The 26,154-nt window shown below is 37.9% G+C and overlaps 1 protein-coding gene across 3 annotated transcripts in view; it reads right to left on the bottom strand.

Moving 5' to 3' along the window:
- Positions 1 to 26,154, bottom strand: part of LRRC4C (leucine rich repeat containing 4C) — a 1,410,106-nt gene that overhangs the window by 537,833 nt on the left and 846,119 nt on the right. For all 3 annotated transcript variants that reach the window (XM_058446767.1, XM_032166235.2, XM_058446766.1), the window contains one exon: positions 19,295 to 19,431. The gene's annotated coding sequence lies outside the window, so the exon portion shown is untranslated. The remainder of the gene's footprint in view (positions 1 to 19,294; positions 19,432 to 26,154) is intronic.

The raw sequence follows: 26,154 nt of genomic DNA, 5'->3' as shown, positions 1-26,154 counted from the left end.
AGAAGATAAAAATATAAAAATTGGCTCTTATAAAATAGTACAAAATCAGTTTTTATTTAAGGCTGTTGATACTAATATTCAGTTTGTTGAAATGTTGTTATTGGCAATCAACCACACACCCTATTAAAAATAAATTGCTTTTGGTAGCTATTCCCCTTTCTTGCTAACATGATTTTAAAAGGCTTACTGGCTATTTTGTAATCATCACAACCATATATTTACAGAGTGAGATTCTCATGCCCTTGAAAAAATGTAGCATAATTGTCCAAACTGGATTTTTTCCAAAACGTGGCTTTCTCAAATCTAGGCATATCTCACCCTTACTCTACCTAATTTTAAGCCTTTGTTTCCCAAACTAAAGCATGTTTCTACATGTTGGACTAAATTTCATAAATATACAGAATGCTAATCCCACTAGGGTATGTGCTTCAGAAAATGCACTTTCTGCTGACAAGAATGGATTCACTCTAAGTCATGCACAGTTAAGTCTCTCACCTGTGTCACCATAGCTTTGATTAAGAACACTGAGTATAGGCACTTGATAGAATGTAGATTTACTGTGCACATGCAAAATGAAATGGTATTGACCTTGCTGATTTATTCTCTGTTGCTTCATATAATCCACTGCTCACAGCATTTTAAATGATAGATGTTAACATTATGGCACCATTTGCCTTTAAGTCTATTTTATACAAAAATATATATCTTTCTACATAGACATTGAGTCTATATTTAAAATCTACATGGACATACAGATAGATATAGATACAGAGCATATTTTAAATGTGGTTAATATATTTGATGATAATATTTCAGATACCAAATTAGGTTTCCCTAAAATGTTTTCTCAGTACTAAAATCTCTAATATCATACATAATTAATTTCTAAAATCTATAATAAATAATCTCTAAAATAAAAAATCTCCAATATCATAAAATAATTATTTTGAAGCAAGGCTTTATTATATGTTTTTAACCTCAGTTGTAGAATTGTGAATTTTCTGATGCATTCTTATTATGAATGTTCCTATACATGAACAAAGCCGAAACCATCTTTGAGAAAAATCTCAAGAACATTATTCAAAACAGGGCAGGTAAAAGAATCACACTGGGAAAAAATATGATAATACACTAAGACCAGATATAGTGTAAAGATGCAGAACTTTAATACAGTCCCTTGCTTTTATTTCTTCTTCTTCTTCTTCCTCTTCTTCTTCTTCTTCTTCTTCTTCTTCTTCTTCTTCTTCTTCTTCTCTTCTTCCTCTTCTTCTTCTTCTCCTTCTCCTTCCTCTTCTTTCTCTTCCTCTTCTTCTTCTTCCTTTTTTTTTTTGGATAGTCACTTTACCACTACTACCACTTTGGCCTCTAGCCAGTGAGCTTACTATGCAGCAAGTTTTGAGTTACTTTACACAGTAGGAAAAATGCTGTATAAAACATGTTCTCTTGTTATCACTATTTGGTAATTCACAATCCTGAGTTTCAGAAAGATTAAATAAATTATCTGAGTTTACACAACTCAAAAGTGGTTAAGCTGGGATTCTGACTTCAGAGATGCTGCATAATAATATTTCAGTATCATGCAATTGTCAGCAGATCCTTTAACTATGAGTCTCACCAGAACACAACCAAGTTCAGTACTTTAGTTGCTTGCTTTTCAAAATTTAAAGTGAATTCTGGCTATAATGACCAAGGCATTAGTAATCTTAACATGCCCAACAGCTCCCCACAGATTTCACTTTGTAAGACATAGAGAGTTTTATGATATGAAATGTACTTTATATGTTCTCAGCCCTCTCATGAATATACTCGTTTTCTCTGGGGCACAGTTTCTGTGCATCTTAAACAGAGAAATGTAAAGAAATTGTATTTCTGTAATTTTTCAGTGCGAAATAATGATATAAAAAATCAAAGTTAGCCCTTTTAAAAGGAGAGAAAGAAACTTACTGCTTCCTTTAGAGAATAGTGTGAGAGTTTCCCGACTTTCCTAATCCATCTCCTGAATGTTTGATGTGCACTTCTGCTGTAGAGAGAAAGCTGCTTTTGGCTTTCACCCTCAGAAATGAGCTGCAATCTTTCTGCCTATCTGATGCTCTTTTCTGGACTCTTATCATAGTTAAAAATGGGGATGAAGCTGATTGGGTTTTTTATGTGTGCTGAGTGTTGGCTGATGCCCACAAAAGTTAAATCACACTGGAGATGTGTCTGGCATGGCAAGCGCATTCTCTTAAGATGCGGAGGATAGGGTGAGGGTGGTGCCCCAGTAATTGCCAGATATGTCTGGGGCCAGAGTCACTTTGGAACTGATGAAGATGTCACACTGACAGTCTCAATACATGACAGCTCAATATTGTAACAGACATATGGCTGCAAAATAGGAAAGGCAATTGCTTTAACCTGGGAACTCTGACTCTGTTGCTCTTTCCCCCAATACTTCATCAAGTTATTTACGTGTGGGAGGCTTCAGAAAGTTTGAGGACCATCTTTCTTCATTTCTTTTCACTCTATCCTGACACTGATAGGTTGCCTGAGTATTATGTTAAGACTATACTAACATAGTATTGGCAAAGTAGAATTAGAAAAAAATGTCTCTTGGAATAGCACTCTGCAAATATTATCTGAGATCCAAAGTAGTTTAATTAGTATAGAAGTATTTGACCATATTTGTCTTCTATTGTTTACAAATCATTCATGTAAGGCATATTTGTCCCACTATATTTATTTGAGCTTTAGAAGCTCTGTAATGGTCTTACTGGCAGATATTATTATAATTGCTGATATAATTATTATAATTCATAACTAGTACTTAAAACTATCAATGAAGCATCCTTACCAAATATCATTTCCTAAATGTTATGACATTCACTTGAAGCAGATATTATTAACACCATTTTATCAAAGGGAAAACTGAAGTTCAGAGAGGCTAAGTGACTTGGCCAAGGTTATGTGTTTAGTAGGTAGCAGTGCTAGATCTGTACTTCAGAACTACTGATTTGAATTACTTTCCTGTTCCTATCACCTCATGCCCCTCAAAAAATATTTGTTAATTGGATTGTGTTAAACAAAAATACAGCTGTGTATTGAAGGCTGAATTCGAAATTAGGTATTTGTTTTGGAAAAGCTGGCCCAGACTCAAAAATAAATATTTTGTGTGATCTTTGGGACTGGAGACATATCCTTGAATTGACCTAAAGAACACCTCACAAAGCTCACACACAGAAAGATTCACAGAACGGGATGGTAATTTGGGGAACTCAATCAAAGCTTCTGAAAAGTTGCTGGGGTCAAGAAGGAAGTAGATTGATGATGTGGTTCCCTGACATTGTCCATGCAAGCATGCTTCTCTTTTGATCGCCTTTTGCATATCTGTATTTTGGAGATACCAGAATTAACTCAAGCTGTGTAGAATGAAGATGAAAGCAATTCAAAAATGAAACAAGGAAGTGGGGACATAGATGAGAAGACACTCTGCATTTTAAATGTAGCTTTAAATACTGTACAGAGAAACTATAACACTTATGTAATATTAGGGAGCTCTCGCAAAACCTCACAGAGAAGTGGCATGGAGGGCTTCCCATTACTGGACTCAGGCATCACAGAGTCAGGTATTTCATCTTATTTATCTTTGAATCCAACGACCAAGATGGTATGTGGCACTTAGTGAGTAAGTGCTGGTTGGTTTCCCTCTACTGTGGGCAGTGGCTCTGGAGGGTCTGGGCAATGAAGATACTTTAGCAATAAAAACCTTCAGGGAAACATCAAATAAACAAGCTCATCAAAGGTAACAAATGTTGTGCAGCAGATAAAAGCACAGACTTTAGAATGGGCATTTGTTTTAATCCAAACTCAGCTCCTTCTTCCCTAATTAAAATGCAATCCCTTTATCTTTGCCAAGGCTACTTTGGGTTTTTTTCTTAACCATTTCATGTCCTTTTTCCTTTTCTTACATCCTTTATTTTTCTAAGTTTTACTAACATTTATTATTTAATAAGTGGTAGTATAAATATGTGGATAAACAAATGAATACTGGATCAGGGAGGGTCCACAGAACACTATTAAGTTCAAAGAGAGAAGACATCTTTGTTCACAGAATGTGAAGAAATCGAAATATATATATGTATATACACTCACAGACACACATACACACACACAAATACACAACATGGGCTTTGCAATAACAGGCCTTGATTTAAATCTTAGCTCAGCCAAGGTTTGTTTCTTTCTTTCTTTCTTTTTTTCTTTCTTTCTTTCTTTTTTTTTTTTGACAGAGTCTCACTCTATTGCCCAGGCTGGAGTACAGTGGTGCAATCTCGTCTCACTGCAACTTCCTCCTCCTGGGTTCAAGTGATTCTCCTGCCTCAGCCTCCCTAGTAGCTGGGATTACAGGTGCCCACCACCACGCCTGGCTAATTTTTGTATTTTTAGTAGAGACAGGGTTTCACCACATTGGCCAGGCTGGTCTCGAACTCCTGACCTCAGGTGATCCCATCCACCTTGGCCTCCCAAAATGCTGGGATTGCAGAGGTGAGCCACCGTGCTGAGCCCCGAGTTATATTTCTAAGCTCCAGTTACCTCAGCTACAAAATGGGAATGAGACTATCTAACAGAAATAGGCGAATAACGTACATTATTTTAGGGAAATGGAGTTATAGACAAATTTTATTTTTTCTACTTCTATAATGTTTGATTTGTATTTTATGTGAGTGTTTTGTAGGCAAAAAAATCAATGAAGTTATAAAAATGAAATACATATATGTAAAAATGAATTCTTGAATTTAAAACTTGTAGACTAAATAAAATGGGTACAAAGTTTGATAAATAATGACACTTGTAAATGTACATTCTTCTCTTAATTATGTATAAAATAGTGGGCAGGGTATATTGACAGGTTGTAGTCACACTTGGAAGATGTATTTCTCACAATTAGCTTCCAGGGTTGTTTTTGTTTTTATTTAAGGACCAATGGAAGTGTTAGTGTGAGATTAAATATTTCAGCATAAAAGACTGACTAATAAAGGATGGAAAACTGTTGGAAAACTATAAACTAAGTGGTTCTTTCAATAACGATTCCTAATTCTTAGGCTCCAAACTAAAGATCACAAATTGGTGTTTATGCTAGTATGCTTAAAGAAGCTTGGCTTTTCACAGTTAAAGATACTGTAACCTCATATATATATATATATATATATATATATATATATATATACACACACACACACACACACACACATATATACGAGATATATATGTCAAGTAATCTTTAAGTTTGTTACAGATGAAAGGAAGTTGGTTTTAGGATTTACAGATTTCATTAAATAAATGTTGTTTCCTCAAATGATCTATGAAAAACTACCAGAATCAAATATTTGAATATTACTAGCAAGCGCCACACATGTGCAGTAAAATGCTACTTTCTAGTAATTCTGACAACTAAGATGTTCGTACTAACATTTAGACATAATTTACTTTAAAAATAAATGCTTGGCTGGGGACAGTGGCTCACACCTGTAATCCTAGCAGTTTGGAAGTTCAAGGTAGGAAGATCCCTTGAGCCCGGGAGTTAGAGATCAGCTTGGGAAACATACTGCGACCTATTTCTTCAAAAAATAAGAAAATAAAAAAAAAAATTAGCCAGATATATTGGTGCATGCCTGTAGTCTCAGCTACTTTGGAAGCTGAGGCGGGTGGCACGGGGTGTTGCTTGAGTCCAGGGATTTTAAATTACAAGCTATGATGGCGCCATTGTTCTCCTGACTGGGCAACAGAGCAAGACACTGTCTGTAAAAAAATAAAACAGAAAGAAAAAAAGAAATGGCTTATTTTTACATATTTGGCTAGCAAAAACTTAGATTCTCTTTATTAAGATTTATCTGATCTCAGTTTAGGAAATTAAAAAAAAAAAACAGGATCCATGGCTAATTACAAAACACATTTACTCTTTGACTACAGACTTTTCCTCATAGCCTAAGACAGTCTTACAAAAAGATTCCCAACACTCCTATACTTCCAGGCAAAATAACAAAGCAAATCAAGCTGCAATAACTTTAACAGCCAGGAAATATTTACCAGCCCTTTCTTATGCCAGTTTCACCCAGGTCATCCATGATAGAATTCTCAACCTCAATCTCCAGTACCCCAAGTGGGTGTGTGTTACTGAAATGAATTTAAATCTCAATTATAATTAAGCTAGTTGTCTACGGGAATATTTTTCTTTTTCTTTTTTTTTTTTTTTGAGACAGAGTCTTGCTCTGTCACCCAGGCTGGAGTGCAGTGGTGCGATCTCCGCTCACTGCAAGCTCCGCCTCCCGGGTTCACGCCATTCTCCTGCCTCAGCCTCCCGAGTAGGTGGGACTACAGGCGCCCGCCACCATGCCTGGCTAATTTTTTTTTTTTTATTTTTAGTAGAGACGGGGTTTCACCGTGTTAGCCAGCATGGTCTCAATCTCCTGACCTTGTCTTGCTCTGTCACCCAGGCTGGAGTGCAGTGGTGCGATCTCCGCTCACTGCAAGCTCCGCCTCCCGGGTTCACGCCATTCTCCTGCCTCAGCCTCCCGAGTAGGTGGGACTACAGGCGCCCGCCACCATGCCTGGCTAATTTTTTTTTTTTTATTTTTAGTAGAGACGGGGTTTCACCGTGTTAGCCAGGATGGTCTCAATCTCCTGACCTTGTGATCTGCCCTCCTCGACCTCCCAAAGTGCTGGGATTACAGGCGTGAGGCCCTATGCCCAGCCAGAAGAGCCTAAATTTTATAGGCAGAAATAGGGAAAAAAACAATTCAGGAAGAAGGAACAATATAAGTAAAAAGAAGATGCAAAAAAAGGAAGGCACAGTCTCATGCCCGGTATGCTCTGGCCCAGATGAGCAGCAAAACAGGAGCCTCTCAGACATTGGGGCAACTAAAGTCTAAGGTGGGCCTGCCCCAGGTGAAGTGCAATGAGCCACCTTGGACACTTCCTGCTCATCTAGGTTGTGTGAATGAAGCCAAGGAGGTTTTCTCCCACTGGACATCTATCTCAGTGGCCAGTTGCCAACACATCTCTACCCACTGTGGAAAAGGAGTACATGGAGCAACTGAAGACGAATGCATGGCAGGCATCCAAGGTGCTCAGCCTAAGGAGTATGGTTTATGGGTAAGGGAGATCCAAGTGAGAGAACTAAACCTCTTTTTCAGGAAGAGCAAGTAAAAGTGGAGCGGGGAAAACTACCCTATCTTAGGGTTAATATAAGTACAAAGACATTGGTAATGGTATCTCAGAAAGTAAAGGAAAACCAACTAAAGCCCCATACCATAAGAAAGGCTCAAAATGATATACAACAAGTGGGCTCAGGATAGAGAAATGGTACTAGGATTTAACTGTCAATGTTCTCATAAATATCCCAAATGCCTCCAGATGGGCAGATCACCATCTAGCATACCAGGCTTTCTTGAAGAGGTGGCTATAGTATACAACATGTAACATATAGTATATAACATGTAACCATGGCATCTTCAACTAGGCAGTGGAAATAAGATCTCATGGCTGACCAGATGAGATCCTTCCTAACTCACTCAAAGATTCATTTTCTTCATGAAAATGTCCACAGTTATTTCTGGGAATCTCAGTCCCGTCTCACATTGCTTAGGAAATGTTCACTCACTGTGTCTTCTTTGGCAAAGTGCTATGCTACCGTCTCCCTTGGCAGTGAGCACCCTGAGAATGCTGGTCTGAGGCTCAGTCATCTTCCTCTGATGGCCCTTCAAGGTCTTCAGTTGACAACACTGCACTGGCATCTGTGGTAGGAGTATCATTCCCTCCTTAACCCTACAACTATTTTAGCATCTGGGCCCCCAGAGCAGCAAGGCTCATCTCCCAGGTTAATTACTCTTCCAGGCACTCAGATTCTTTAGTTTCTGTTCTAACTCTATGAACATTTTAAAAGTGCCTTTTGGCAAAACCAAGTTTTATACCATCTTCTCCATTTCTCTTGATGCTTTCTTCTCTCCTGGGCAACTCTACCACACATCTGCCTCTTCTAATATTTTAAGCTAATTAAAAAAAAAATTACCCCCTCCTTTGTATGTGAAATCAGTTGCCTACAGGCTTCAACGTCCACCAATTCTATGGCAGGCAATCTCTAAATTTCAGTCTGGATACGATTAGATCAAGGGACTAAGTATAGAATTAAAACAGGTAGCCAATATTTATAAAGTGCTTTCATATAGATTACCTCGTTCAAACTTTAAATTATCCTTTGAAGTAGGTATTATTTATTTTTGCATCTCCTTCATCTTAAACTTACTACAGTTAACAACCATCTCCTTATCTTTCACTCCAAATCTCTCATTCCTTAGAGCTCTCTACCTCAGTAAATGGAATTTCAAAGCTTCCATTTACTCAGACCAAACACGCTGGAGTTCTCCTTAATCTCTTTACCTCCTGTCTTTAATCATCTCACACATTAAATCTACTCAAAATATATATAGAATCCAACCAGTTCTTACCACTTTCACATCTACCACCACGGTCCAAGAAATTATCATCTTCCACGTGGATTAGAGCAATAGTCTGCTAATTGTTCTCCCTTCCACTCTCATCTCCCTTCAGTCTATACGCATCACAGAAGCCAGGGAGATCTAGCACCCTATTCCAGTTCTTCCCACCTCCAGGACTTCACTCCTTAATTCTAGGACTGGCTAATCTAAAGTCCCTTGTGTTCCTCAAATGCATAAATCATGCTCCCACGTCAGGGCCTCCCCACTTGTTTCCTCTACTGGAAAGGTTTTCTCCCATATGTTTGCATGCCTCAGCTTCTCACCTCCTTCCTAGCTTTCTCAACTTCATAATGATTCCTTCCCTGACTGTCATTTAAAATTGCAATGCACTCCCATGCAAGCACTACCTGTTCCTTACCTACTTTATATTTTTCTGTAGAACTTGTCCCCCATTCAACGTAACATATTTACTTAAAATTATTTTGTTTTACTTTTTTGCTTGACTGTCTCTGTCCACTAAAATATGGGTATGTGAGGGTTGATATTTATATTTGTGTTGTTCTCTGCTATATCTCCAAAGCCAAGAATAGTGTCTGACTCATGGAGAGTGCTCAATAAACATTTGTGGAATTACTGAATTAATCAACACATGCTAAGCAATGCATGTATCTGGAGAATTACTGACTTGTGTTCCATTTCTTCCTCTGTAATTCATTGGCACTTAAACTTGTGCTTAAGTCTCTCTTAGTCATAATCTTATTTGTCTCATCTATAAAATAGAAATAATTTTAAGGATGTTAACTAAAATGGTAAATGTGACAATGCCTAGGACATAGTATACATGAAGCAGATGGTGATTGCTATTGCTGTTATTAAAATATTTTTAATAACCTGTGGGATGCCATTTTCAATCTTAATTAAATGGAAGAAGTTCTACTTTTTTCCACAAAGAATGAAGGCACATGAATTAATTAAAATATATAAAATAATACATGTGTCAACATCCAGCTCAGGGTCTAATCCATAGAAGGTCTATAATGAATGGTTTTTTCAATTGGTCGAGTTTTTTTTTCTTTTTTAAAAATTATTTGATGCACTACATTTCTTGACTTCAAAAGTAGTTTAGCATCATGAGGAATCGGAAGGATTTTGTAAATTATAAGACTTATACGATGTTGCTAAAAGAGTGCCTTGCCTAGGGCTTCCCTATTCAATTTTTCAGCGTGTAGTGGCCAAGAATATGGATTCTTCAAGGCAGGCTTAACAGCTCCGAGGCTCCGAAGTTGGTGGCCCTTTGTTAAGGAGATTTCTTTTTCAACTTCAGGAAAATACTCAAGGCCTTCCCTGGTTTTTATTTCCTATCGAAAGTATGAGAATTCCTAGGGAGGAATTCTTACAACTTTTCATCTTGCAGATATCCTACCCCCAAAAAGTAACACTTTGTTATGGTTGTTGGAAAAAAAAAAAAAACCCTCTAGTTTCCATCAAAATCAATTCAGCTAATTATCAAATATAATATCATGTGGTATAATTTTCTTTTGCCAAATCAAATGAAGGCAAATCAGAGTTTTACCAGTAGAATACTGAAGCCCCATCGCACTGGCCTGCACTAGCCTGTGAGAGAATATTTTACACTTCTCTTCTCAACTCAGACTTCAGTGACATCACATCGGTGGGTGAAATGGCTATAGGGGCAGTAGTCACACCACAAAACATGCAAATATTACACATACTACAAATTAGAGCCAGAATTGTTCTTAGAAAGCTGATTTTTCAGTATACCATTGGTTCTACCTTGTTATTTTCAAGTAGATGAAATAAACACCCATCGGCTCAACAATTTGTTATTGCTGCGCCTTCTTTGTGCAAGGCATTCAATTTAGGAGTCACTCTCTGTAATAGATGCATACCATTTGGTTGAATAGAATGTTTGTCTCAAATTGTTTTACTGCCTTAAAATTTCTGCTTTATGATGTGGTTTCTTGAACAGTAAATGTGTTCTGTGAAACATTTTGCTTTACTGCAGTGACATTTCCTTGTATTTGCAACATGAATATGGAGCTTAAAGATGTAAAATCTAAGAAATCAAGCATAACGAATTCCTGTGATTTTTCAGCATATTTGTCACTGGATAAGAAAAAGTTGAGGGGGAAACTGATGCACTGCCAATATTATGACTGTTTCACCTAGTGGATTAAGCAGGATTGGAGCCTTCACATAGAGTGATTTTATTTTATTTTTTCCAAAAGATTCTTCAGATCCACCTGGAAACTTCTGAAATTATGTTTGATAAGTCAGAATATATCAAGGAGATACAATCACTCTGATTATATACTCTCAGTTGCTTACCTATCACTTCTTGGACCTTAACTAGGTCATGTGAAGGTAGCTTAGAAAAACTGGCTAAATCGTGTATCACACAGTCAGAAAAACTGTGAAATCGCATTCAGGATGATGGCAATAAATAGTGGCTGCCACTCTTTTAAACGTATTTTTAATATTTTTAATATTTTATTAGCTTTTATATTTCTAGCTTAGCTTTGAAAATAAATATTTTCTTAAGATATTTCTCATGGGCTTTTTACCTTCGAACTAACTCATACAAGTCCTTTTATTTCTATCCTATTTTGTTTTACTGCAGTGAGGGAAGAAATATTCTGAAATACAAATTTTTAGATTTGTCTTTTCTCATGAACTACTGCCTCTATTATGTTAGGTCCTTTTTAAAGAGGTGCAATATTTTTTTCTTCAAGGGTTGAAGCTTTTCAAATACCTAGAGAAACAAATATAAACTATATGTTTTCTATTTTTTTCTTAAAAAAAGGACAAAACAAACCCATAGTATTTTAAATAGGTTATAACAATAGGAATCTCTCTTCCTAACCAAAAAATTGTTTTTTTGTTTCTGTTTCTAATAATAATACTTATTGTGTTTCATAATACCAATATATATTTTTAAATGATATTTTAATTCTGAATAGAAAACAATCAGATTCAAAAATACATCGTAAGAATACCTGGCAAATTTGGCCGGTCACGGTGGCTCACGCCTGTAATCCCAGCACTTTGGAAGGCCAAGGCGGGCAGATCACGAAGTCAGGAGATCGAGAGACTATCCTGGATAACATGGTGAAACCCCCTTTCTACTAAAAATACAAAAAAATTAGCCGGGCGTGGTGGCGGGCGCCTGTAGTCCCAGCTACTCGGGAGGCTGAGGCAGGAGAACGGCGTGAACCTGGAAGGCGGAGCTTGCAGTGAGCCGAGATCGCGCCACTGCACTCCAGCCTGGGGGACAGAGCGAGACTCCATCACACACACACACAAAAACCATGGTAAATTTTAAAAAATCTAATAAACTTGTGAATCTTGAAGCCCACGTAATAGGATAGTTTTCTGTTAACATAGACTATTGTTTATATTGAGTACTATATGGCACTCTGAATATTTCCATTTGTGGCAACTACGAAGTTTAAGGCAGATAAAATTACTTCCATAATATTCCAAATGTTGGGGGTTTTAAGTTTAGAGTTCTAAGCCTAATTTTCTATATAGGGAACCTATCAAAGTGAATTTCTATAAAATAAAGTGTACAAGAATAAATATACTTGACCTATTTTAATGTGCTATTCTTATTCTCATTCTTCAGTGCAAATTGCTTGTAAATATAAATTTAAGGGTAAAGTAAAAAATCATCCTTCAAACCTCACTCTTTCTATTTATTTTATAGCTCTAGGCACTCATGAAAAGCTTTTAACTCAAAGAGCAAGCCAACGGAATAAAAATCAGAATTTTACTATTGTTATTATTAATCTTGTGTATTCACTATTTAGGAAGCCCCCTAAGAATACATTGCCTTATCAAAATACAAAGTCAAAGTTGATGCTCTCTAAGAGTTTATAATGTAGGTCAGAAAGAGGTCTTTTTCTCTCTGCCTGTTCTGAGCAGAGACCTCTCTTGCTTTCTCAGCAATCCCCTTGCCTTGCATTAAACATGGCTTACCTTTGCTCCATCAGGGTTTGTAGCATCAGCATTATTGCTTGCTCTCCTTCAGGGCTCTTGCTGCTTTGCCTCTGGCATCCCTGGTCCAAGAGTGAAGTGCTGGGGAGTTTGTTAGCTGTGACTCTGACTTTCTGTCAAGGCGTTTTTATATTTGTGAATAGTTATTTCCTTAGGTACCTGGAAAGTCATTGTTTATGTGATTCCCTAGCTTCATAGACCTTATAATAAATTGACAAAATTCAGAGCCCTTCCTTGGGTGATGTTTCAGGTTAAAATTAATGCTCATTTTCAAGGACAGCCATGTAAATCCTGTCACCACAGACTGCTTTTTTTTTGTTTTTAAACTCATTGTAATCATTTTGTTTTTGCTTGTGTGTGATGGGTGGGTGGGATTGACATTTGACCCAAAGACTACCAGTCTCTCTATCTGGTATAATATGAAGCTATTGCAGTAGACAGTTGGGACAAGAGAGTGTATGATTTAAGGCATTTAATTTAAAATATATACAAGTATATGTGTAAAGAATGATGTTTGTCTTTCTTCTGCTGCTACCAAAATGAGAACAGTAATCACTTGAGTTCATTTGTAGAGATAGGATTTTACAGAAATAATTCGCTAACTTGAAAAAGAATAAAGAAATTTGAAATGTGAACATATTGTATCTAGAAATGTTAAAGAATTCCTTTTCTGTAGAAGTTTTGGAAGACATAAAACAGATTACTTCCCATCAGCTGAATGTGATCTCTCTCCCTCTGTTAACTCCCATAGCTAGCCATGTGTGATGACTAATGTACTACATTAGGCACTAGCAGCAGTCAAAGATGAACAAGCCACTGCCTTGCTCTGAGAGATGAAATACAACTTTTACCTTGTATGTTATAGTTATGTTGATCTATTTTATCACTGTTAATGGCCCTGTATTACTTGATAATTATTTCTGTATCATACATATTTATGGTCCCCTCAGCACCCAGAATATTTAACACATAGACCAATTTGTTAAATGAATTCATGTAATAATTATTCTCTCATTGAACAATTATTTGCAAGCTCCGACCATCTAAGGCAATTATCTCTTTAAGATGGTTTTGCATGTAATCCAACCCTGCCAGAAAATAAACTTAGTAGAATTTTCTTTTCCTTTTGTAAATTCATAGTTCCACCTTGATTATTATGCTAACATTTTAGACATCAAAATAGAGCCATCAAAATATCTACAAAAATGCTTCCAAGGGACTTCCACTTACAGAAGGATAAAATAGACCTTTTTCCCCCATTTATCCCATTAAATGCAACCAAAAATCCCAGACATTATATTTGAAAAATGCATAAGACCTTGAAAAGTAGAGTGAAGAAGGAAGACTATACAAGAAGCTCTGGATCCAAGTAATGACATGGTGGTGATGGTGGTGAGTTCCTGGATTTTTGTTTTGGCTCCATATATCCCAGATTTGGAGCTGAAGAGATCAGAAGCCCAGAAATGACAGTAGGTGCATATATATACACACACACAGAGAAACAACATTTGACTCTCTCTGGCCAAAGGACAAGGATAGGGCAATTTAATAAGACAGAAACACTTGAGGCAATTAACACTTTCATCCACACATACATAAGAGAAAAATGTATGGCCTTATCCTTACCTAGGCCATCAATGCCCTAATGAATAATCTACATTTCTACCTTCACCAGGCTATGAGAAGGTCTCCCCAATTTCCATCAGGGTAGTGTCAAAGAAGATCATATAGAAGCCAGGACATTCATCCCTGCCAGGCAGTAACCAGGCCACCCTCCACCCTTTGTATCATCAGTGGAGATAACACAGGGATCCTGAACTTCTACCCCTACCATTCCTATATGTTGGGATGGTATCAAACTAGGCTTAGAGGAGAGGCAGGACTTTCACCACCACCCTGGAATAATGACACCAATACCCAACCCCCTTCCCCGCACCAGCATGGTGTCAGTGGTGAACAAGTTGGTAACAGTTACAAGGTATTCCTATTCCTCCCAGCCAGGGAGGTTATCAGTGGAAGTCTAATGGGAGCTGGAAGTCCTGTCCATGCCAGCGGTAATAAAGAGGCCCTGCCCACTCACATATAAGCAAAGAACAGGTGAAGAAACATGAGCTTCTACCTCCAACTGCCATTTAATTCTACTCCCACTTCCCCTACTAGAGCATATTGGAGAAAGCCAACCAAAACTGAAGGTTTAAACAATATCCAGAATCTCATAATATCATACTCAAATGTCTAGGTTTCAACTGCAAACTACTTATTCCACCAACAATCAGGGAGACTTTAAATGAAATGGAAAAAAAGTCATTAGATGCTAATACCAAGGAGAGCAAATGGACACCCAGCAAATGCCATAGACAATAAAATAAAATTTGACTTCAGTTTCATACCTCATAAAAATTAATTCAAAATGGATTATGCACTTATAACTAATAAATAAAACTATAAAACTTTTGGGAAAAAAACATAGAAGCTAAACTTTGGAGTCTAGAACTAGGCAAAGAGTTCTTAGACTGGAAACTAATAGCATGGCCATAAAGCACAAAACTGATAAATGGGACTTCATCAAAATTAAAATCTTTTGTTCTGTAAAAGGCTTAAGAGGATGAGAGAACAAGCTACAGACTGAGAGAAAATATTTGCAAACTAGCTATCTTATAATGTTTAATATACAGAAGACATAAAAAAACTCAAAATGCAGCTGTAAAAAGAACCCCAAAAAATCCAATGAGAAGTTGGGCAAAATACATGAACAGATATTTTGGTTAAAAGGATATGCAGATGGCAAATAAGTGCATGAAATGATGTCAAACATCATTAGTTATTATAAAAGTGAAAAATAAAGCTGCAAGGAGTTATTGTGACATACCTATCAGAATAATTAAAATAAAAAATGATGACAGCAACAAATGCAGCCAAGGCTATTGAGAAACTGGATCACTTGTACATTTCTGACAGGAATGTAAAAAGTTACAGTTACTCTGGAAAACTCTTCAGCAGTTAATTTTAAAAACTAATTATGCAACTACCATACAACCCAGCAATTGCATGTTTGGCCATTTTTTCCCTCAAAATAAAAACTTATATTTACAAAATGTCTCTACATGAATACCTATAGTGAATTTCTTTATAATAGTCCCAAACTAGAAGCAACCAAGACATCCTTCAACAGGTAAATAATTAAACAAACTGTGGTATATCCTTACCAAGAAATATTAGTCAATAGAAAAAAATGAACTATTAATGACCTGGATTAATCTTCAGAGAATTATACTGAGTGAAAACAGCCAATGCCCACAAGCCACATACTGTGTGATTACATTTAAATAACATTCTTGTAATGACAAAGTTACAGAAATAGAGAACAGATGAGAAGTTGTCAGTGTTTAAAAGGGAAGTTAGAGGTAGGAACGAAGTGGATGTGGCTATGAAAAGGGCAACAGGAGGGTCCCTTGTGGTGATAGAAATGACCTGTATGTTGACTGTAGTAATATCAATATTCTGGTTATAGTATTGTACTATGTAGTTTTGCAAGATATTATCATTGGGTATAAAGGGGGAACAGGCACTCGGGATCTCTGTGTTATTTTTTTTTATGACTATATTTTAAAAACAAAAAAGTTGAATTAAAAATTCAGTCATCAGCAATATGACATCTACATATTTGTATCTCTACTGCACGGCAATCATATGAATGTCCTTAGTTGATTTTAAGGAATACCATTCAGTTTATAGCCCTGATACCTAAGTGGCCATGTTTTCTATAGAATTCTGCCATAACCCTCAATCTAATGCCACTTGACTAAATCAGGAACGGCACTTGACCAAAAGTCAAGCAAATTTTAATTAAGTCATATGCTATGATCTCAGTGATCAGGTGAATTGAGCCAGTCATATTCTCTCTTTTGAAAATTTAAACACACACACACACACACACACACACACAAACATAAACACACACAGAATAGGCTGTGTGCTTGTTATTACATTACGATCTCTCAGTTCAAGTCCACCCTCCTCTTGCTTTGAGATGCTGGGTCTGGGTCAGTGCAAAGCATATATTTTCCTTTGCCACCTGGCTCCCTGTTTGCCAATACAGGGATACAGAGGGAGAATAGAAGCTTGAGAGGGAAGAAGAAAGTGCTTCCTGCTTCTGACAATGTCACCCTGTTGATCTCAGTAGCCACTGCGAAGCAGTTGATTCTATTTTATACATTTTTCTACAATTCAGGAAGAAAAAAAAAAAACCTAATCGCACTCTTTCCTAGTGATAAAACAGCACTAGCTGGCTGGTGCCCCTTCCTCAGAGATGTGATTCCAGCTTTGCCTGTGGATTCCTTTCTAGTTTTCAGGCTGTAACAATGGCTGAGTACCATCCCCCACAAAATTCTGCATCCCAGCTCCGTGGGTACCCCAATCCGAGCTTCTGGGGTACAGCCCCAGCTGGCAGCCTGTCCTTAAAGGAAAGATTCTTAGCTCTGTGGAGTCCTTGCCGAGCTTCTAAAATCCCTCTATTTCGCGGAGAACACCCTCACCCAAGACTCCTGTATTCCTTTTCTTCAAAGCCCCTCCTCCAGTATTCTAAATTCTAATAATCTCTGACTCTTACTTTTGTCCCGGCATCCAGGATATCCACTTCCTGTAATTACTACCTTTATGATTCCTCAGTGTTTTTTTTGCCTTTATTATTCGCCAATAACTGGCTAACCATTCTTTGATAATTCTGCCTATTAAAATAAATGGTGTAGTTTCTGTTTCCTGAATGTAACCTGATTCACACAGGTCATTAGCAGCAGGAGCTGAAGCTGTTAAAGGGAAAGCAGCTGCAGAGGCCATGATAGGCTATGTGCAAGGCAAAATTTTAAGAGGAACAATTATTAAAAGGCTAAGAAAAATAATCAGAAACAAAAAAGAACAGAAATGAATAGACATTCAGGGAGAAGAGAGTTGCAAAAGTTTAAAGTTCCTGTTGCTCATAAGAATGACACAAGCATATAAGAAGCTTCTAGAACTGCCTTTCTTTTTTATTCTTGTTTCTTAATTTGGTTTCAGTTCCAGCCCACGCATGTTGCCATAAAAATTCCCTTTTTACATGGGTCACCTAAATGAGTCTTTTTTCTCAATAAACAAAAGAGCCTAAGGGAACAGCATCCTTCCCTGTGTATAAATAGAAAGACAAAGTTTGACGGCAAGGAAAAAAAGACAATTACATATGCTTTTAAAAAGAAAGATTCAAATCTTCTCTCTCTCTCTGTTTTTTTTTTTTTTGAGATGGAGTCTCACTCTGCCGCCCAGGCCGGACTGCAGTGGTGCTATCTCGGCTCACTGCAAGCTCCACCTCCCGGATTCATGCCATTCTCCTGCCTCAGCCTCCCGAGTAGCTGGGACTACAGGCGCCCGCCACCACGCCTGGCTAATTTTTCATATTTTTAGTAGAGACGGGGTTTCACCCTGTTATCCAGGGTAGTCTCTCGATCTCCTGACCTCGTGATCTGTCTGCCTTGGCCTCCCAAAATGCTGGAATTACAGGTGTGAGCCACTGCACCCGGCCAAGTCTTCTCTCTCTTTTTGATTGATATTTCCCTTGAGTGGCTGGTACCTTATGTTTACCTTACCATTGCTTCCTCATTTTTAGAGAGCACTTCACACTTGCAAACACCTCCATAGCTAGGTTCTTATGTGACTCTCCAAACAAAGTGATATCCCTGAAGACAGGTTAACATATCTTCCATTCAGCTTAATCTACATAATGTGATGGAGTTGATGAAAGAAAGGGTTATCTTCTGGGAGGATCATGAGTTACGAATGTAGGACAGATAGCTGTTATAAATGCAACTGAGAGAGAGCTAAATATTAATAGGAAAATGCATGAGCAATACTTTCTACCTTCATTTCCAGTCCACTTACGACGTTTCTACTTATGCCTTACAGCAGCACAAATAACTCAAGTATTTGCCAGTAAAAGGGAAAGTACAAACTTCTCCTCTACAATGGTGCTTAATGTCACTATAATTTGATCTTTTTTTTTCCTCAACACCGTGAAATCCCACAAATGAAAAAGGAGATTGTTTCAATTTTGCAGAGCCGATGGCTTCTATTTCTAGGTGTGAGTCCCCTTGACTCTTGATGGTATAGCAATTATTAACTACAGAGGATGCCACAACCCAATCCTCCAGCTTACAAACTGCCACTTGCTTTGAGTCACTCAGACTTTCATTCTTCCCCACTGGTTCATTCAGACAAGTACAACCTTTCCAGTAGCCCAACAGAAAATATTTTCATGCTGTCACCACATAAAGCTTTCCAATCTCCCCAGGTTTTCAAAGAGAGAATCGAAAGACAGCTACCATTCCCAAACACTTTGTTCCATATTAATGATTGAACCACTGCCCCAGTTTCAAAGAAAAGGAGCCGGGGCATCACTATTTGTCTGCCTGTTTCATTCTGAATCCCAAGCAGGACAATCTGCCACTCTTTCAACTCCTGGTGTAGTGCTCAGAAACATCTGTTTGAGAAAGAGTTTGACTCCCGCCCTTCTGCATAAATCACTACTGGTAAAAGTTTTATGAGGTGGCAACTTTTTCCCCCTGCTTTCTCCTTTTGTAACTGTCTGAAGCCCAAATGAACAAGATGAAATGGCCAGACATTTAGCCATATCCCGGCATCCATATGTGTACATTCGGGAGGGAAAAGAAGCTCTCAGCTGTACCAAAGGAGGATTATAATGATCTGAAATGTAATTAACAACCCCATAGTCAATGAATCTTTGAAGGATTCTCATGGAAAAAATTATACCTCTCACTTACCTGTAGCAAATTGTTCATGGACCCGTTTCTCTGTTTGCAAAACTTGAACCCACTTAATTTATGGCGATTCCAAAGTAGTTTCAGGATGTTTCCATATTGTTAATCCGCATAAGTTATTCTTGCTTTTCCAGTAACTCCTACATAAAGTAGAAGAAAAAGATATAATTAGTATTATTTAATGGTCAATAAATGCTGGTAGATTTTAACACCTAGAACTTGCACTAAAAAAGAAATTAAAACGCACACACACACACACACACACACACACTGACCGTTTTTATTTTTTGTATGATAGAAAGTAATGGGAAAGTTTTCTCTTTTAAAAACTATATCAAATGTTATGGTCATTTTGTAAATACAGTTATACCTAGTAGTAGATCTCCGGGTGACTGGTAAAGACTAAATAAAAGTTTATTGATTAGAGACTCAATATAATAGTTTTAATTAAAATTTGCTTGTCACTGCATGCCCTAAGAAGGTGGAAGGAATTTAACATCTGAGATGTTACCATGGGCCTGGGCTATGTGAATTGCTTTTACATATATTATTGTATTCAGTCAGCACAGTAATATTTCTTAAGATCTTGCTATCCACACTGTCTAGCAGATGCTTTTGTTAGCCTCATTTGTCAAATTGTAATTGGGAGACCCAACCCCAATATTTCAACATAGGTTCTTTCTATTTTCCATAAGTGTCAGCCAGCTGAGAAATAAAGAAAAAGAGTACAAAGAGAGGAGTTTTACACCTGGGCCTCCAGGGGTGACCTCACATGTCGGTAGGACCGTGATGCCCACCTGAGTCACGAAACCAGCAGGTTTTAATTAAGGGTTCCAAAGGGGAGGGGGTGTACAAATGGGGAGTAGGTCACAAAGATCACATGCTTCAAAGGGCAAAAAGGAAAACAAAGATCACATGCTTCTGAGAAAACAGGACAAAAGGCAAAACAAAACTACTGATAAAGGTCTATGTTCACTGTGCATGTATTGTCTTGATAAACATCTTAAACAACAGAAAACAGGGTTCAAGAGCAGAGAACTGGTCTGACCAAAAATTTACCAGGCAGAAATTTCCCAATCCTAGTAAGCCTGAGGGTACTGCAGGAGACCAGGGCATATTTCAGTCCTTATCTCAACCACATATGACAGACACTCCCAAAGCGGCCGTTTATAGATCTCCCCCTAAGAATGCATTCCTTTCCCAGGATCTTAATTATTAATATTCCTTGCTAGGAAAAGAATTTAGCAATATCTTCCCTACTTGCACTTCCATGTATAGGCTCTCTGCAAGAAGAAAAATATGGCTCTATTCTGCCTGACCCTGCAGGCAGTCAGACCATATGGTTGTCTCCCCTTGTTCCCTGAAAATCACTGTCATTCTGTTCTTTTTCAAGGTGCACTGATTTCATATTGTTCAAACACACATGTTTTATAATCAATTTGTACAGTTAACACAGTAGTGGTCCTGAGGTGACATACATTCTCAGCTTGTGAAGATAACAGTATTAAGAGAGTAAAGACAGGCATAAGAAATTATAAAAGTATTAATTTTGGGAACTGATAAATGTCAATATTAAAATGAAATCTTCACAATTTATGTTCAGAGATTCAAGTAAAGACAGGAGTAAGAAATTATAAAAGTATTATTTGGGAACTGATATATGTCCATATTAAAATGAAATCTTCACAATTTATGTTCCTCTGCCACAGCTCCAGCCAGTCCCTCCATTCAGGGTCCCTGACTTCCTGCAACAAATTGTAAAGCAAAGACTTATAAATAGGGGAAGTTAGATAATAAGTCCATTTAAACCGAATACCATATTCTCTTGTTTTAGTCAGATGGTGGGGAAGACCATTGATTATTGCTTTGTTTTGTTTAAATAATTAATATCAAAATATTTTGTATGTTGAATCTGGCCTAAGACAAATGAAAAGAGTTATTTTGGCACGAGGCTAATGAAGAATTCCAAAAAAAAAAATAGATAATGAATTTCCTGTCACAGTATATCATAATTATGATGAAACACCTTAACGACTATTAAATAAAATTTATAGAAGGCTGTTGTTTTGGACTAAACTCCTGCAATAGGCCCCAGTAGACCAAAGCAAAATGGAGCCACTCATGTTAAGTGTCATGCAGATGAAGTAATATTTTATAAAACAGGAAAATCTCCAAACGGTCCTTTTTTTTTTTCCAAAATAACAAGAGATTCACATAAACCATCTGAAAAAGGGCCAGTCATCTTGACCCAGCATGATAACTGTCTTTACTTTCCTAACAAGGAAAGTAACCTGACATTAACCAATCTTCTTTTATGTATATGCTGTTTCCTTGTTTCTGCTCAAGCTACCTTTCAAAAACTGACTGTTCTGCTATATCCAATGAAGTGCATTCCTATTTTTATAGATGAGATGCTGACCAATTCATGAATAACTAATAAAAGTCAATTAGAAGCCCAGGCACGGTGGCTCACACTTGTAATCCCAGCACTTTGGGAGGCCGAGGCAGGCGGATCACGAGGTCAGGAGATCGAGACCATGGTGAAACCCCATCACTACTAAAAATACAAAAAATTAGCCGGGCGTGGTGGCGGGCACCTGTAGTCCCAGCTACTCAGAGGCTGAGGCAGGAGAATGGCATGAACCCGGGAGGCGGAGCTTGCGGTGAGCCGAGATTGCGCCACTGCACTCCAGCCTGGATGACAGAGCAAGACTCCGTCTCAAAAAAAAAAAAAAAAAAAGTCAATTAGATTGTGAAACCCAAATTGTTGAAATTTTGTTATTTGACATCACATAATTTTTTTCTCCATTACATTTGTTTTGGCCTGAAATTGCACATCTATTTAGAATTCACAGTACTCTTTTAACTAAATTTAACAAAAATAACTTCCAGTGCATCTGAACTATATTACTTATTTAACAGTCTCTTATATTAACTAGTTTTTATTAAGAAACTGTCAGCCATGGTAGTTCTCTTTGACCAGCCCATAAGAATCATTATGACATGACAAACCACCCATTAATGCCCTCTTGTTCCTGAAAATAGCCAGCCACAGAAAACCCTCTGCCTCTCACATTAAACTTCTCTCATTTGAAACATCCCCAAACTGCACAAGTGCCCCCTTGTAGCCAACAAATACTTGTAAAATGTACCATTTAGAAAGTCTCTCTAGTTTCCAAAATCCCATCTTAATAGAACATTTGCCAATCAGGTAAGTCTGACTATTTTCGCATTTTACACCCTAAAATTTACTCCTCTTCCTAACACTTTGGAAACTTTGCTTAAATGAAAGATATAGCAGAGGTATCCCCTTGCCACAAGTTTATGAATAAAGTCTTTGTAAATTTTTTCTCAGACTTAGTTTTGATCAGTGTCATTCTGTTTTATTAGAGGAATATTTAGGATAATGTGTAAGTCTAGAGGGAAGTGTCTTAACATATTCAGCAATTTGCAGATCCTTCATGGTACATAGTAAGAAAACATAGTAGAACTAATTAAAAAGAGATGGGGGTGGGGAAGAGGAGAGAGAGAGAGAGAAAGAAAAAGAAAGAAAAATGTCCTGAATTACATGGGAGAATGAATACCAAAGTTGGAAAGTAGAATAAGTGATTGTCCAATTCTTGTTCAATTTATGAAATACTAGAAGACACTTAATCTACCACTGGCATATGCCACTGTTAAAATTTAATAAAGTATCCATCTATTGGAGATCCTCTATAAGCTAGGTACCAGTTAAGCAATTTCCATGCATTGTCTAATTTATTCAATAGGGAAAAATTGGTGCATCAATGGAAAACTATATATTTAGCACACCCTTCTGCTTATCAGAAGGTGATTCTATGGAAGAAGTCTATAGAATTTACAACTCTGCAAATTGTAAATAACTGCTAGAAATGCAAAATAATTTTTCTCTGTAGGCAATTTTTTTCTGTTCAATAGTGTGATTCATTTGACTTCCTTCTCCACCGTGGAAGAAGCTAGTTTTGCTTGCATTTATATATCCATTTCAATATTTCTTATTTATGCATGTCTTTATTTTGGATTTTCCTCTGAAGTTGCTATAATACTGCAGTTCTCTCATTGATAAATGAGCTACGAAAAGTCTTTAATGTCTATTCATTTTATATCTGTATGAGAGTTGTGATTTTAACTGTTTTGAATTTGATCTTTTGACCATTCTTTACAAAAACTCAATTGGGGATAGATATTATTGAATATTTTACAGAAAAGGCTTAGCAGGGTCTTATTACTTTCCTGAAAGCCACAAACATCCACTGTGCACCTTCTGACTGTTAGGTACTATGCTAGGTGCCAGGGCTGCAAAGCTGAACAAGGTTGTCTTAAGCCTCAGGGTCAAGGAAACAAGGGTAAATCTTTAGTGAGGGTTGCCTTTTATGTAAGCTGCTTTCATAGATATCTAGGAACTAAAAACATTTAATGAATACTTACTACCCAAAATTCACTTACTATATAAAATATTGAACTCAAATAGATTCAAATAGTGTTATACTCTTTATCTCAACTTGCTCTGTGAACTCTTGCTAACTAAATTCAGGAAGGAAATAGACGTGTATAGGAAGAGATACTTGATTACTATCTTCTAATCCTTCAAGTCACCTTATGAGGTAGGCGTTCTTCCCATTTTTATAGATAGGAAAAATGAGGCTCAGAGAAAGTAGTGTTTAAAAAATGTAACAGCACTAAAGAATAGGAAGAGATAGCAGGATCACACAACCCAATGTCCTCATTTAATAGATGGAAAACAAGAGCTCATGGGAGACAGAGTAGCTCCCTAAAATCTCATGTCCAGCTAGGAGCAGGGCCGGATGCTCCAACCATTGCTTCTACCTTCTACTGCGTCTTTCTACTTATCTGAGATAGTGAGGAAGGAGAATGGACCACATATCAGAATCAGTGAGAAAAGAGAGAAAAAATTCTTAAACTTCTTTTAAGATTTTCAGGAGGCCCCAAGGGGTCTGATATGGTTTGGCTCTGTGTCTCTGCCCAAATCACCTTGATTATAATCCCCATAATCCTCACATGTCAAGGGTGGGGCCAGGTGGAGGTAATTGAATCATGGGGACAGTTTCCCCATGCTGTTCTCATGATAGTGAGTAAATTCTCATGAGATTTGATGGTTTTTCTAAGCATCTCATTCTCTCTCCAGCCACCCTGTGAAGGGGTGCCTTCTGCCATGATTGTAAGTTTCATGAGGCTTTCCCATCTATGAGGAACTGTGAGTCAATTAAACTTCTGTTTTAAATAAATTACTCAGCCACAGGCAGTTCTTCATAGCAGGCTGAGAATGTAATAATATAGTTAGTTGGTACCAGGAGTTGGGTGCTGATATAAAGATACCTGAAAATATGGAAGTGACTTTGGAATTGGGTAACAGGCAGAGGTTGGAACAGTTTGGAGGGCTCGGAATAAGACAAAAAAGTATGGGAAAGTTTGGAACTTCCTAGACACTTGTTGAATGACTTTGACCAAAATTCTGATAGTGAAATGGACAGTGAAGACCAGGTTGAGGTGGTCTCAAATGGATATGAGGAACTTGTTGGGAACTGTGGTAAAGGTCACTCTTGCCATGCTTTAGCAAATAGACTGGTGGCATTTTGTCCCAGCCCTGGAGATCTGTGGAACTTTGAACTTGAGAGAGATGATTTAGGGTATCTGGCAGAAGAAATTTCTAAGCAACAAAGCATTCAAGAGGTAACTTGGGTTCTCTTAGAAGCTATTCAGTTTTATGCATTCACAAAGATATGGTTTGGAATTGAAACTTACGTTTAAAAAGAAAGCAGCGCATAAAAGTTTGGAAAATTCGCAGCCTGATGATGCTATAGAAAAGAAAACCTCATTTTCTGAGGAGAAGTTCAAGCTCACCACAGAAATTTGCATAGGTAATGAGGAGCCAAATGCTAATCATCAAGAAAATGGGGAAATATCTCCAGGGCATATCAGAGGTCTTCACGGCAGCCCCACCCATCACAGGCCAAGAATCCTAGAAGAAAAAACTGGTTTCATGGGCCGGGGCCCAGGACCTTGCTGCTTTTTGCAGTCCTGGGACTTGGTGTCCTGCATTCCAGCTGGACATTTTTAAATGGGGCCAAGGTACAGCTCAGGCCATTGCTTCAAAGGGTGCAGGCCCCAAGACTTGTCAGCTTTCATGTGGTGTTGATCCTGAGGGTGCACAGAAGAACTGAGGTTGGGGAACCTCCACCTAGATTTCAGAGGATGTATGGAAATGCCTGCATGTGCAGACAGAAGTTTGCTGAGGGGCATAGCCCTCACAGAGAACCACTGCTAGGGCAGTGCAGACGGGAAATGTGGGATTGGAACTCCCACACAGAGTCCCCACTGGTGTACTGCCTAGTGGAGCCGTGAGAAGAGGGCCACCATCCTCCAGACCCCAGAATGGTAGATCCACTGACATTTTGCACTGTATGCCGGGAAAAGCCACAGACACTCAATTCTAGCCCATGAAAGGGGCTGAGAGGACTGCTATTCCCTGCAAAGCCACAGGTGCAGAGCTGCCCAAGGCCATGAGAGCTCACTTCTTGCATCAGTGTGCCCTGAATGTGAGAAATTGAGTCAAAGGAGCTCATTTTGGAAGTTTAACGTTTAATTCCTTCCCTGTTGGATTTTGGGCTTGCATGGGACCTCCAGCCCCTTTGTCTTGGCCAATTTCTTCCATTTGGAATGGGTGTATTTACTCAATGCCTGGACTCCCATTGTATCTAGGAAGTAACTAACTTGCTTTTGATTTTACAGGATCATAGGCAGAAGGGACTTGCTTTGTCTCAGATGAGACTTTGAACTTTGACTTTTGGGTTAATACTGAATTAAGACTTTGGGGGACTGTT

Source organism: Hylobates moloch, unplaced genomic scaffold, assembly GCF_009828535.3.
Source record: "Hylobates moloch isolate HMO894 unplaced genomic scaffold, HMol_V3 SCAFFOLD_11, whole genome shotgun sequence".
NCBI lineage: Eukaryota > Metazoa > Chordata > Mammalia > Primates > Hylobatidae > Hylobates > Hylobates moloch.
This window is presented reverse-complemented; position numbering and strand designations above follow the sequence as displayed.